We start from the raw sequence: 14313 nt of genomic DNA on the forward strand, positions 1-14313 counted from the left end.
CAGTAAATCACTGATCGTTAACACACAGACAGACATACAGGCTGTTTACTTAAAGGAGAGTGAAACATTGTGCTTATAGAAATAGTTATCAGTTTCTGGTTTCTCAGAAAGAAAAATAAATGTAACATCCGTACACAGGGTAATATATCATAGACAAAAACAAGGCATGCAGAATTCGTTATCTCAGAATATTTAACTGAAATAAGCAGTATCAGCACTTCTGGTCTCTGTCTGTTTTTTCTAGTTAAATAGATCAGAAGCCCAACTAAATTACTCCTACACTAGCATAACTGAAAGGTGCACTGCCTAAGTTATGGGTATGTGCTATCATATAGGACATGTTTAATTCTTCTTTGGTTGCTGCCTAAGAAACTTGTTAAGAAGCTTCCTATAAATTATGCTACATTTTGCTGTATTAACACATAAACAGATATGCCATCATGCATACTTTTTATACATACAGGCTGCGTCCAATGTGCGTGAACCTTTGGTTCCCTGCGGACAAATAGCAGCGGCACACCTTACGCCACAGCTGTTTGTCCCCAGGGAATGTCCATGTCATGTGCTCTTTGGCATGCGGCAAGTTACCCCAGGGGTGGTATGGGAGGCTGGGGCCAGCAGTGTGCTGGCCCCAGCAGCCTTACTTGGGGTCCTGGGGTTCTCCTGGGGCTGAAGCCATGGCAATCCTGCTGGGCAGAGCCTGGCCAGCAGCCACAGCATGGCTCTTGGTGGCCCAGCTCCACTTTTCAGCAGTGCATGCTGCCAAGCGTGTGCTGTACCAGGTTTTTTTGGTTTTTTTCTTTTGACCCCTGGATATTCAGGGGTCAAAAAAACCTGCAGAAAAAGCACACTCGGGCAGTGCTCCCTTGCAGGGCAGGGAACACCTCAGTGTGCAGTATGTGGTGCTGTAAACATGTTGCATGACCGTGCTCATCTAGACAGGCCCATTGGCGACATGTAGGGGTGCACGCAGGTGCACATGCACCCCTGAGCGTGGCAATGCACTCCCTGCAAAAAGATGCTGCTGACATTGTCAATGACTCCTGTGGGCATTCGCTGCTTGCCACCCCCCCGCCACCAACACCGCCAGAGGCATCTGTGGACAGTCCACAATTGCCACTGGCTGCTGCTGCCACTGCCAGCAGCGTCTGCAGGTGGTTGCCAACCACTGGTCAGAGCTCGCCACCCCCACCCCTGACAGCACTGCAGCTGCCTGCAGCAGTTCCCCATTTGCCTCTGCCACACCCCTGCTGTTGACAGTGCCACTGCCGCCTGTGGGATCTTGCCATGCCCCCTGCCCCCCCAGGGGCACGTGGCATTCATGGACACACCTACAGACTCTAACGAAGTTGCTGCCATTGAAGTCAATGGTAATTTTGTTATTGACTTCAAAAGGAGCTGGATATAAGTATTCAACTCTGTTTTCAGCTCTGACCATCATACAAGCTGGCCCTAAATTGAGGTCCAACTCATGCTGGTTAGGATTGAAAAATCTATTGACAAAAACATTGTAGCCACTTGATGGCTTCTCTATGTTCTCTGTACAAATAGGAAGGTATCGCCTTCTTCGTGGTTAGATGTTCCTGGGGCTATGTCCTGCTGTAATGAGGAGATGAAACCAGTGTCCTTCCCTGAGGAAGGACCATAGGATCAGGCCACTTCCCTGTTGAAGTGCTGACTGGAATGAACCACTGGGAAGAGTTGAGGGCTCTCCTAACTGAGGAGAATTAATGGTGGGGGTAGCCCTGGGAATCTCTCTGGTCATTTCTGAGTTTTTGTCATCTTTATTGGGGAGGTGGTAAATGGAGCAGTGGTGTGTAAAAGAACCATATCACAGACTAGAACAACCTTCAGCATCAGTAAACTAAAACAATGGGCCTGGAGAGGGAAATGATGTAACACTATAAGGTGACATTGTTGGAGAATCGAGGGCAGGGACTGAGTTTTTTCCTCTCACTCAGACTGCTGTGAGACCCCTCCCTGCTGAGCTTTCCAGCCAGCATTCATGCATTATCTATTTGTTCTCCCTCAGGAAAGAGATTAACTTGAAATTAGTGTCATGTTAGACACTGGTGTCACAGGATCAAGGAGCTGTCCTGTGACTAATGGAGGGTTAAGGAGCTGCCAATCACCAGAGGCAGCTCAGGTGCTGATTGCTCCAGCAACCAGATAGGTCAGGTGACCAAAAGGGGGCAGGGCCGGGCCTTTATAAACTGCCCAGGCCTGAGCCAGAGAACAGTTTCCTTGTAGGAGCAGGAGCTCTGCGGCAGAGCTGAGCAGCCTGAGGTGGTGGTTGCAGCTTTGCCGTGCTGACTGGCTGCGATGATGTTAGGGAGGAGAACACCCTAAAGGGAGGTAGGGTTGAGAGCCCTCGAGGGGCTTGGTGTTTACATTATGAGCAAGGAGGCTCTGTGTTGTTTATGTTGTAGCCAGTTGGCTTGGGTTTCAGTTATAGTTACCCCGGAGGACCAGGTGAGGCTGTAGGGGTGAGAGGAGGCCTCACGGGGACTCCCTAGCAGCTTGGGGGTTCCCGGTGCCCAGTGGGGCACAGTGCCACAGTGGGCACAGCATAAGGAGTGCCAGAAAGGCGCTCGCTGAGTGGGGGTCGTAGCCCCAGCCACGAGAGGCGCGGCACAGGCCCCAGAGTGGGGCAGCGGGTGCGAGAGGCGCGGCACAGGCCCCAGAGTGGGGCAGGTTCTGATTATTAGGAACCCAGTAACAGGGGGACATTGCCCAGTAGGGTCGGGGAGGCCAGGTAAGGCTCCGGCCGCCTGAGCCTAACCCGGTATTCTTGGCAAAGACCCAGCTGGGTCGGGGAGACCAGGTAAGGCTCCAGCCGCCTGAGCCCAATCCGATATTTACCAGTAGCAGGACGCTGGAGTGAATAGTAGGTCAAGGAAGACGGCCCAGGCGGCGTGATAGTCTCGGGGTTTGGAGGCTGGTGTCGGGGCGTGGTGAGCCCCAGGGGCACCAGGGAGCGGACAAACCCGGGGTTGCCAGAGAGGGGCACCAGGGTGGGACGAGCCCAGGGGGTGCCAGTGAGGGCCGGTCGGAGGACCAGGACAGAATAAACGTCCACAAACAACTGCGAGGCTTGGGGCATGCTAAAGGGGAGGTCTGGAGGCACGCATAGCCCTTAAGGCAGGGGCATACAGAGGCACCCCATATGGAGTAGGGGCAGGAACATGAGTACCGTTCACCAGTGGGATAAAGGCAGCCTCCCATACAAACCTATTTATCATCAAAGTTGTGGCGGGCGAGGATCCGAGGGTGCTGAGTCCACCTTACGTGATGGTAGGGGGCGCTAGGGAGTACACGGCCACTCCTAGGCCCCACTCCCTCACAACTGGGAGCTCAGACAGACATCCAGAACTTGCACAGCTTATCTTGGGATAGAAGGGGCAAGGATATGTCTTTACTGAGTCACTTGTTATTCCAAGGATGCAAAAGGATCTCACCACTTTGAAAGGGAAGAGAAGGTTCTTGTTACTGGTAATAAGGGTTGGAAAGGTTTCTTTTCCCCTAGTATAGCTTGTAGCAGATCTGGGGCTGGAAGGTGGCAGCTGCCTCTGTGGAATTTATCAGACTACAGAATATTAGGCTCTAGCTCAGGGACAGGCAATTATTTTGGGCAGAGGGCCGCTTACTCAGTTTTGGCAAGCCATTGAGAGCCACATGACAGGCAGCCCAGGGCAGATTAATATTAATTTTCCAAATTTTTTTTAGGGGCCCTGCGGGCCAGATAGAATGGCCTGGTGGGCTGCATCCCGCCCCTGCATCTAGATGTATTGTATATTTTGCCCTGACCTAGCTGGACCAGGGTAGATTCCCTGTAAGGATATAATATGGGGCTTGCACCACTGGGAACCCAATGGTAGGTAAGGCTCTGGCTTCTAGCATTCTGCCAGTTGGTTTAACTGATGTGGTAGCCAAGCTATTGTAATTTCTGGTGTGCCTGTACCTGGGCTCCTACTGCTGCAACTAATGTAACTAGTCACAATTCTCCTTAAAATTCCCCCCTGAAATGAATACAAGGCTTCCCTGTTAAGAGTTTAACAAGCAGGTAAAGAGTGGGCAGGAAAAAGCCAAGAAAGCCAGTATTATGAGTGGATATTATGTTAGGTTTTCAGTTGGTGACTTACTGAAAGCTTTCAGGTCTCCTTGCATGGAAATGTAAAAACATTAAGACAGAGGCCTGAGCCAAACCTTTTGAACTGAAAGCCCTGCAATGTTAGCAGTGTTTGACTCCAAGTGGGTCCAAGCCACAAAATTCCTAACCCGAACAAAGACAAACAAGAATTAGTTACGTGTATAGGACAACTTTTATTTTGCACGTGTTGGGAACACCCAGATGTGGGTTTTATATACCTAGGTAGGTCCTTATGTCCCTTCTGCATGCATACAAAATGGAGGGGAGTTGTTTTGCCTGTATCAAACCAAGTCACTGATCTTGATATTATTTTTGGTTTTTTCCACCAGAGGGCACTCGCTGTTCAGCTAATGTAACTCAAAGGTGCCACTGTGGTCAAAAGCCCAGCTCTCTGTCTCTGTCCTGGGGTGTAGGTAATTTGGGGGAAAAGGGGTTGTGTTAAGTAAGAAAAAGGCTTGGAGTTAAAGCAAAGTTGGAAGCTGTCCAGTTCTGTTAAGTAAAGTAGCAGTTCAGTCTCTGCCTCTCACTCACTGAGCACAGGGAAGCCTCTTATCTGCTGCTTTCTATCTTGGCCTCCCTGTTTCTGACCCTATGGTCCTCACTCAGGCAGAACTCTTAATGATTTCAAGGAGCCCACCGATCATATTCCCTGAATGAAAGAGCCAAAGCTTTGTTCCTCAGGGTAGGTGGGAAGTAAGAGCTGGACTTGATCCATTCCGGTGCTTCAGAATGCAAATATGGTATAAATCCCCAGAGAAAGTGTATTTGGTTTGATTCTAGTTTCTAACGGACTTATGTTTCTCTTACTTGCAGGTACATGTGAACACCCATACCCACAACCTACTACCAAACTAATTAGTACAATTGGCAGCCTCTTCTCAGGAGACAATTGTGTGCCAGGGGAAAAGTGGCTCTCCAAAACACTGCCTGAACTCCATGTGCCATGTGGCATGAGTCCCTCGTGCCTAGAGGTTGTACCAAGAAGTTGACAACGTGGAAAGAAAGAGTATGTACCTGAAAGCACAAAGGTTTTTGGTTTTGACACTGATAAGGCAACTGTGACTGTGAGGTGCTGGAGGTGTTCAGCCCTGTGCTGGTGGCTTGGCTTCCCTTTGAAAAAGGGTGTATTAAACTCTTAAATGGGTTTATAGAAAGATAACTCCCTGAAGTGCACTCCCTGAAGTCATACCCCTCATGACATGACAGCTCACTCCTTTTTAGCTGTACTTCTGCATCTCTGATTCAGTTAATGAACAAAGTGTACGTCTATCCTACCTTCTAACTGTGTTTCTGAGATTCTTAGGGCACACAGCAGATTCAGGAAAGCAGTATTTCCCTCCCTAGTGTGTCTTATGCCAACTGGCTACAGCATAAGATGCTCATAAAAATCATTGACAAGTCATAATTTATTGACGAAGTGGGACTGATGTGATACAGTACCACGCCTGCTGAGTAAAAGTAAAATCTACAACTACTGGATTAGGAATTAGTTTATGAATCAAGTGGAGCTGCAACAACAAGCGTGCTTTGACCTTTGTGTGACACTTGTCTTGCATGCATACCAGCCTCTGGCTTCTTTACTATTCATTCCATCCAGGAAGAGCACACACCAACTGCAGATGCTTCCTCAGCCTGACAAAGGGTATTTGTACCTGAATTTTCCAACTATTTGAGTTTGTCTAAAAAAAGATACCAGATTTACCCAGAGAACCTTGTCTGCCTATGTCCTTAGACCAACATGGCTACAACCTTTACCCCTGTACCTGGCTGGTTTCACACTGCAGTGATTCAGATTAACAGTGTACATATATGGATCTTACAAGAACTAACCAGAGAATGATGATTCCATTTACTGGCAAATATTAAGCTTAAAAATGGCTAGAACAAGACCACTAAAACTTCTTGGAAAAAAAGAAAGAAAGAAAATACGCCCACAAAAATCCATTCTCTTGGACAGATATGGGAGCTTTTTTTTATTCAAAAGCAGGCTTCTGGGTGGTGTCTTATCTGAGACCTTTGTGCATCAAGCAGGAAAGAGACTCAAGTCAGATTTTCTTACATCTCAGCTCATGCTCTAAACATGTTTATTGCACAAGGAAAACATTTTTTTTCTAGTTCAGACTGATGTAGGGAGAACAAAGCAGTGAGGAATAAGAAACTAAAGTAAGTCAAGACAAACTCTTTTTCAGTTGTGCTCGCTGCGTTGTGTTTCAGAAACCCTCAGCATCAGTCAGAGCAGGGGTATGTGCATAGCAAGGCCACTGCATCCTTATTAAGCATGGTTATTTGGCACCCAACAATGCCTGGGTGGCTTCTTCATGATACTTTTGTTTAATGAGGAATGAAAGATACAGAAGGCGCAATATATGAGGACCTGAAATGACTGAGATTCTGGTTTTCTGAACTAGGGGTTCCTGTGAGTCCTTGGGAAAGTCTTGTGGTCTCCTGGAAAAGGATTAAGATTTGATGTGGAAAGTTTGACCAAACTGTAGGATACCTGACAACCCTGTATGGATTTTGAAGTAAGGCTATTCCTCTCTTTTAGGCCCTATTTCAAGAAAGGCTTTCAGGAACACTTTTCATTGGTATACTGATCCTTCCTTTACCACATGGATGCTAATATCCACGGGGGGTATCGTGGTCTCATGAGCAGTATGTAAGTGGCCCTGGATGAATGTCAACCTCTGTAACCTCATGAATAGCATAGCCCTAAATCCTCTTTCCAGGGAGTAATAGAACTGCAAAGTGTGAAATTCTGTATTTGCTTATATCTTGGGAAGCCACTGGGCAAGGCTGCAAACTGAATTTTGCTTGCATATAATTTCAGGGAGGAAGTGAATTCAAAACATTGATAACACTCCTTGGAAGAGCCTCTTTAGTTGTGCTTTAATCTGCCTTTGGCCTCAACTGATCTGGAAACCACCAGGAAACTTGCTGGAAGTCAAATATATCTGCCTGAGATGACCTTTCTTGGGAAGAAAAATGAACTGGTAAACCACTCAGGATATGGTAATCATGATACAAATGTACAGAAAAAAATCACAGCTGGGTCCCATATAGCATCCTTTAGTAGGGCTCTGTCACCATTCTCCTCTCAAAAAAGAGTGATAATTCAACAAAGCAGCTAAAATGATGACAGGATTAATTAGATAACAAGCTTCAGAATGCAAATTGATTGACAACCAGATCAGGATGGTAATCCCAATCCCCACTCAAATGCAATGCACAATTTGCCAATGATCTTGTGGGGAAGGTCTGTGGTACAACAAATCCTACGTAAAAGCATTCATTGTTGTCTGTACCGTACCTGGAATGTGGCAAGTTTTATATAAATGCCAACTATCATTACTCCACAAAAAATAAAACACAGGAGTAGTTAAATGTTAAGATCTAAGGAAAACCTTAAGGGAAAACTGCTGTGTTTTTGTTACGGTCTTAGATGATTATAGAACAAAAACAGAAACAAAATCCTGTAATCAGAATACATAGGTTAAAGGAAGGAAAGTGCAATGCAGCAATTAAAGAATACCTCCAAAATACGTTAGAATCTTATGTGATTGAATTGGGGCCTTTACCTGCAGAGAGATGCCATTTTAATGACACACAACACACAAAGAACATCTTTAAGGTCATGACAATCAACAATCAAAGCAGTGGTCAAAGATACCGGAAACAGTAGGAGACTTTTCAGAGCTCTCTTCAGTTGTCTGGAGACTTTTTTCACCTCCCTGACCTTTTTCTTTCTGTTTGAGGGCAGATATAGTCATTAAACAAAGAAGAAAAAGTTGATGGTAGAGGAACCAAAGTAAAAAATAATATAAAATAGAGAATGTATCAAACAGCAGCTGTGGAAACTCCTGGAGCCTTCTGGTTCTGGTTCTAGCTTCTGTCTTCTTCTCTTGGTCCATGTTTTTCAGTTGACATGTGGCCTCTTTTTGCATCTTTACTTCAATGTGTTTACACAGAGGGCATTATTAATAAAGAGTTATTTGTCACATAAACTAATCATGTCTTCCATTGGATCAAACCAAATGATTGGAAATTGTTGCTACAGCCTATCATGGTTTTCCTGTGGTTTGTGATCCTTTTACTGCTATTATCAGAAGCAAAAATGAAGCTAGATGAGGCTGTTTTGCTTGAACAGTCTCTGCCCTCCCATATCTTAATTGTGGCTAATGATCTCTTATTTTGCATATGGGGAGGAAGAACCCAATAGGACTATATGAAATAGGAGATCTACAGTTATATGTTAATTTGAGGAAGAACAAAAGAATATAAAAGAACTCCAGTGGTCCATAGTCAATAGCAGCATAGGCAATAACAGATCTATATGTTAAGTGTTAATTTGAGGAAGGAGAGAGGGGAAAAAAAAAAGCCCTTCTTGATTCCATGCTGGAATTGATGGGTAATTGATGTTAATGCATTCATGATTCTGTAGTGGTACAATTTCACCCCAGGATAAAGCAGGATTAAAATTGGGGCAGTTTTGCTGTATTTGTATTACTACAGGTTCATGCACACCTAACAATTATAGCATAACAGCTGCTGCATCTGGAGCAGCAGCTCCTCCTCCTTCCCTTTAGAAGCTATTATAAGTGCATGCTTATTCATTTCCTCCGTTGGGCCAGTCTGGTAAGTATGTCTATTACATCTACAGTGGCATGCAGTCAGTAGCCTAAGACAGCTCATACTGCTCTGAACAAGTTAATCTACTAAGTGTCATAGTCACAGTGCAATAAATACTACCTAAAATACAGACAAGCTGGATACTATTTCTGACATGATAAACAATGTTGGCATTTAAGCTGTTGCCATAAAGCTGTGGTAAGCATTTTATTAAGATGAAAGGGCACAGTTCACACCTACCTGCAAGTCATTACTTTGAGGTTTTGAGTTTTACACCAGCAGAAGTTTACTGGTATAAATATGGCTGTCACGGGAGTAAAGAAGTGTAATCCTCAATTAACACAGTTGTGCTACCAGAAGCCCCAAGCATGTTTACTGGAATAGCTTGTTTTACTTGCAAGGTTTATTTTCCTATGCCCATACAAAGTGCAGCTATGCCCTTCTATCTGATGTGGCATGGCAATATTGCTCTAGTAGTCTTAATATAGATATGACCTTGGAACATGGGGCAAAAATCTTTCAAACAGTACCAACTGGAGCCACTTGGAAATTCTGCACTAGATCCTCAGCAGCTGGCATAAATCACAGAATATAATGAGTTAAACCAGTTTATATGGAGTGAGGATCTGCATCTTTAAAAACAAACAAAGGGGGAAAAAAGTATTAATTTATGCAGAAATGGATGGGCCACCAACAAAATGCTGCCATGACATACCACTGTTCGCCATATTGATCTTCTCCTTGTCTAAAATGCTGTTTTTATCATTGGATGAAAAAAAATCTATGATTTTTGAAGTAGTGGATCATTATTTATAATACCAGACCCAGTGTGGACTTTTCTCTAGTAAAGAACAAAAAAGCTTGCCTGTGGTATGGGGTTTGACTCCACCCAGCCTACAGGCAAGAGCTCCTGCCTATATTCATGGCAATAATGCGTATTTAAAAGAAAAACAAACTTGGGAGTAGATGTGTGCAGTGCTGATAGGCTCACAGCTGAAAACACCCTTTTGTCTCCAAACTTCATTTTTTACTTGTGCATATTTAAGGTTTTGAACTCCTGAGTATCAGAACAATTAAGGTGTATAAATTTATGACCCATTGCTGCCATCTGACTAATGCAGTCCATTTTTGGTGGAATGTTACATAAACTTCCTTTTCCTGCTCTTTGATCACAGGCATTTTATTTTAATGCCGCCACATACACCAACGGTGATCACTTCAAATTCACCACCATTTAATTTGTTCAGAAATGCATAATCTTTTGTGGATGACATCCGATTTCATCAGATGCTTAAAAGTTAATCTCTAAGGCAAAGTCCAGCCCGCGGACTGGATTGGGCCTGCAGTATACTTCATTTCCTAGCAGCCCCTGCGCATGTTGCTGTGGCTGTTTTCCATGGAGACCCCAGTTGCGGTGCTGCCATGACAGCGCAGAAGCAGGGTTTCCATGGAGACCAGGCCCCAGCAGCAATGGCAGGATGCGCGGCTGGGTGGGGAGCCAGGGGCACATGGGCAAAGGATTGCAGCTCTGCCCCAGCTCCAGACCATGCTGTCACCACTGCAGGATCCCAACCCCAGCCCTGGAACAGCTCCCTGCCCAGCCATGAGCCCTACCAGTGTTGCTGGGGCTGGTCTCCACTGAAACCCTGGCCTCCAGCTGTCACAGTGCCACCGCTACTGGGGTCTACATGGAAACCAGCTGCAGAGAAGCTGAGCAAAGACTACTGGGAAATAGAGTCTGGCTGCTGGCTGGATCTGCCATTTTGCCCACCCCTGCTCTAAGGTGTGACTCTCCCTTACCTCCAGCCTGACATTAAACTAACAGGCTAATGACCTCTCTCATCTTTTCTGTGTTTCTGTTCACCTCCCTGTTTTCTTACCTTGCCCAGTTCTTCTCTCTTCTGCACCCTTTGGGCATCTCCAGATGGGTATGCAGATGCAGTTTGTGGCCCCACAAAGCAGTCTGAGGTACCAGAAACTGCACGTGGTGCATACTCACCCATTCGCACAGTGTCAAAAAACCCCCACCCGCTAAAAAAAGCAGTGTGGTGCACACAGTAGCAGCATGTGCCACCAGAAAGGGAGCCTGGTCAGGCAGAGCCATGCTCCAAGCAGCTGGTTCAGCACTGCTGCTGCCCTGGGAGGTCCCCAGGTAAGGCTGCTGGCCCCTAGCCTCTTGTATCCCACCCAGGTCACTTTACCATGCACTGGAGCATGCGTGCAGAGGCATGCCTGGAGACAAATAGCAGTGGCACAAGTCACTGTTTGTCCCATGAGAAATGCATGCCCCTGCACATGTGTGCTCATTGAGATGTGCCCTTTGGGTCTTCAGATTTTTAGTTCCTAACCATCCTCCCCTTCCCTGTCTGACATCCTTCCTATGTTACCTTACCACAATTTTACTATCGCTACCTTTTCTTCAGCATTATATTTTGACAAAAACATCAAACTGAAATAGAACCATGATGTTTTCTTCTAAAAATCAACTTATTATTAAGAGACATGCACAAATGAAAACCCTAAAACCAATACAATTAATAGTAGTGTTAATGTTGTTACCAGGATGGCCCAGGAAATATGTGAGAGGCAAGAATTCTTGTGGGGGAATCTTTTATTGGACCAACTGAACCATACACAAGCAGAGTATCGGACATCACAAGCTTGCCTGTGTCTATCCCAACCATGGAGTTGGTTCACCTGTGAGAATTCTTGCTTCTTGCAAAAAAGTTAATGACATGATTACAGATTATGACCTTTCATTGTCCTCTCACTTCCATTTCCTGCTACCTCTTCTTGTATAATGCTGAACTGTTTGTTAAGTTTTTTGAGAGACTGATTCTGTTTTTATATGGCTTGAAAGGAGTCATAATTTTGATATGAATGCCAACCCTCTAGAGGTGCAAGATGTTGGTATTACTCTACATAGGATGAAAGAACAAAAGGGCCTGTTTCCTGCCTTTGTCTGTCAGGGGAAATAAACTCTCTGTAATGAGGTCCTTATCAATTGATGGGACTAGGTTCCTAAGTCAAATGTTCTGTGCAGAGTGGGGTAGTTAGACCTATTAGTCTGTAGTAGGGCAGAGGGCAGGGCAGAGTGGCACCTTATAGACTAACTAAATACCTAAAAGGCAATTAGAGAGAGAATGGAGATGAACTTTTATCTATGATCATGCAGGAAAGGAGCAATGGACTCAAACGTCATAAAGATAAATTGTGGCTTCTCTATCCCTGGAAATGTTTAAGAACAGGTTGGATGGACACTTGGCAGGGATGGTTTAGTCAGGGATGATCCTGCCTTGAGCAAGGGCTGGCCTAGGTAACATCGTGAGGTCCCTTCTGGCCAAATGTTCCTACCATCCTAATGCACAGAGGCACGAGCTTTGATAAGGAACAACTTGCTTTGCCATACTACCTAGTATCTGATGAAATAAGCAGCCATGAATGAAAACTTAGGCTTCTCTAAGTTAGTGCCCTTCTACCCTCCCTGCCTTCTGCCTTCTTCGGGGGCACCAGGAGTCTGAAGATGGAAACAGTGTTTGGAGAAGGAAGGATAGAGATGCATTGTAGACCAATAGTTCTCAACCTTTTTAGACTTGAGGCACTGCTCAGAAAATGCCAGGTGTTAGTTTTCACTTCCTTTTTTACTTCTGTTTCAAAGAACTCAGAAAGACTGCATCAGCATAAAGCATTGCTAACACCTTGGTTCCCATTTGAAATCTCCAGGTTTATTTTGTTGATCCCATTTGCACACCTGACAGTGCTAACACTGCAAGGAACCCCAGGACAGAGTACCCCAGGGAATGGATCTCAAGGCACTGCAGAGTGCTGGGCCCTGTGGTTGAGAATCACTGATGCAGACCAACAAATTGGAGATTTGGGGCTTTCTCCTGTTCATTCCCTTCTCTCCCCACCACTTATCATAGAATCATACAGAAGTCAGCTTGGAAAGGACCTCAAATTCATTGAGACCAACCCCCTGTCTGAGGCCAGATCATCCCTATGCAAACGAGGGGCCCCCGCAAGACACGCTAGGAAATTTGGTCGTCACGCCAGACGACAAAGCTAACCTATTTAACGACTTCTTTGCCTCCATTTTCCTGAGCAGGGACCAGATCAGCCCCCCCACCAGGCACCCCTCAGGCCCCAGGGGAGGCGCACCTAAGCCAAGGGTCAGTGAGGATCTAGTCAGGGAACTTCTGGAGGGACTGGATGTATTTAAATCAGCTGGTCCTGACGATCTCCACCCCAGAGTGCTGAGGGAATTAGCTGAGGTCATTGTGGGACCCCTGGCACTCATGCTGCTCTATGAGCACTTGTGGTGCTCTGGTGTGGTGCCAGAGGACTGGAAGAGGAGCCAATGTGGTTCTTATCTTCAAAAAAGGAAGGAGGACCCAGGAAACTATAGACCAGTTCGTCTTACCTCGATCCTGGGTAAGCTTTTTGAGAGAATTATTCTGGTGCATGTCTGAGAGGGGCCAGCGGGGGAGGTTATGCTTAGGGACAACCAACACAAGTTCATTAGAGGCAGGTCCTGTCAGACCAACCTGGTGGCCTTCTACGACCAGGTTGCCAAATCCTTAGATGCAGGGGTAGCAGTGGACGTAGTCTTTCTGGACTTTAGGAAGGCCTTCGACGCCGTCTCTCACCCCATTCTCATTAAGAAACTGGGGGACTGTGGTGTTGACACCTGCACAGTCAAATGGGTCACTAACTGGCTGAAGGGCCGCACCCAGAGAGTGGTGGTGGATGGGTCATTTTTGTCCTGGAGAGATGTGGACAGTGGGGTTCCCCAGGGCTCGGTCCTCAGGCCTGCACTGTTCAACATCTTCATCAGTGACTTGGACGAGGGGGTAAATAGCACCCTGTTCAAATTTGCTGATGACACTAAGATGTGGGGGGATGTGGGCAACCTAGAAGGGAGGAATAGGCTACAGTTGGACCTGGACAGATTACGGGGTGGGCAGATGAGAATAGGATGGGATTCAACACTGACAAGTGCAAGGTGATGCACCTGGGGAGGAAGAACCAGGAGCATACCTACAGGCTGGGGAACTCCCTTCTCATCAGTGCAGAGGCAGAAAAGGATCTTGGAGTCATCATTGATGCCAAGATGAATATGGGCCGACAGTGTGGGGATGCAGTCAGGAAGGCCAACTGCACCTTGTCACGCATCTACAGATACATCTCAAGCAGGTCCAGGGAGGTGATACTCCCCCTCTATGCAGCACTGGTCAGGCCGCAGCTGGAGTATTGCGTCCAGTTCTGGGCGTCGCACTTCAAGAGGGATGTGGACAGCATGGAGAGGGTCCAGAGGAGGGCTACTTGCATGATCGGGGGCAGCAGGGCAGGCCCTATGAGGACAGGCTATGGGATCTGAACCTGTTCAGTCTCCACAAGAGAAGGCTGAGGGGGATCTAGTGGCCTGTTACAAACTAGTCAGAGGGGACCAGCAGGCATTGGGGGAGTCCCTGTTCCCCCAAGCACCGCCAGGAGTGACTAGAAATAATGGTCACAAGCTGGCAGAGGGTAAATTCAGA

This window comes from Crocodylus siamensis, chromosome 2, assembly GCF_052110815.1.
Source record: "Crocodylus siamensis isolate JL-2025a chromosome 2, ASM5211081v1, whole genome shotgun sequence".
NCBI lineage: Eukaryota > Metazoa > Chordata > Crocodylia > Crocodylidae > Crocodylus > Crocodylus siamensis.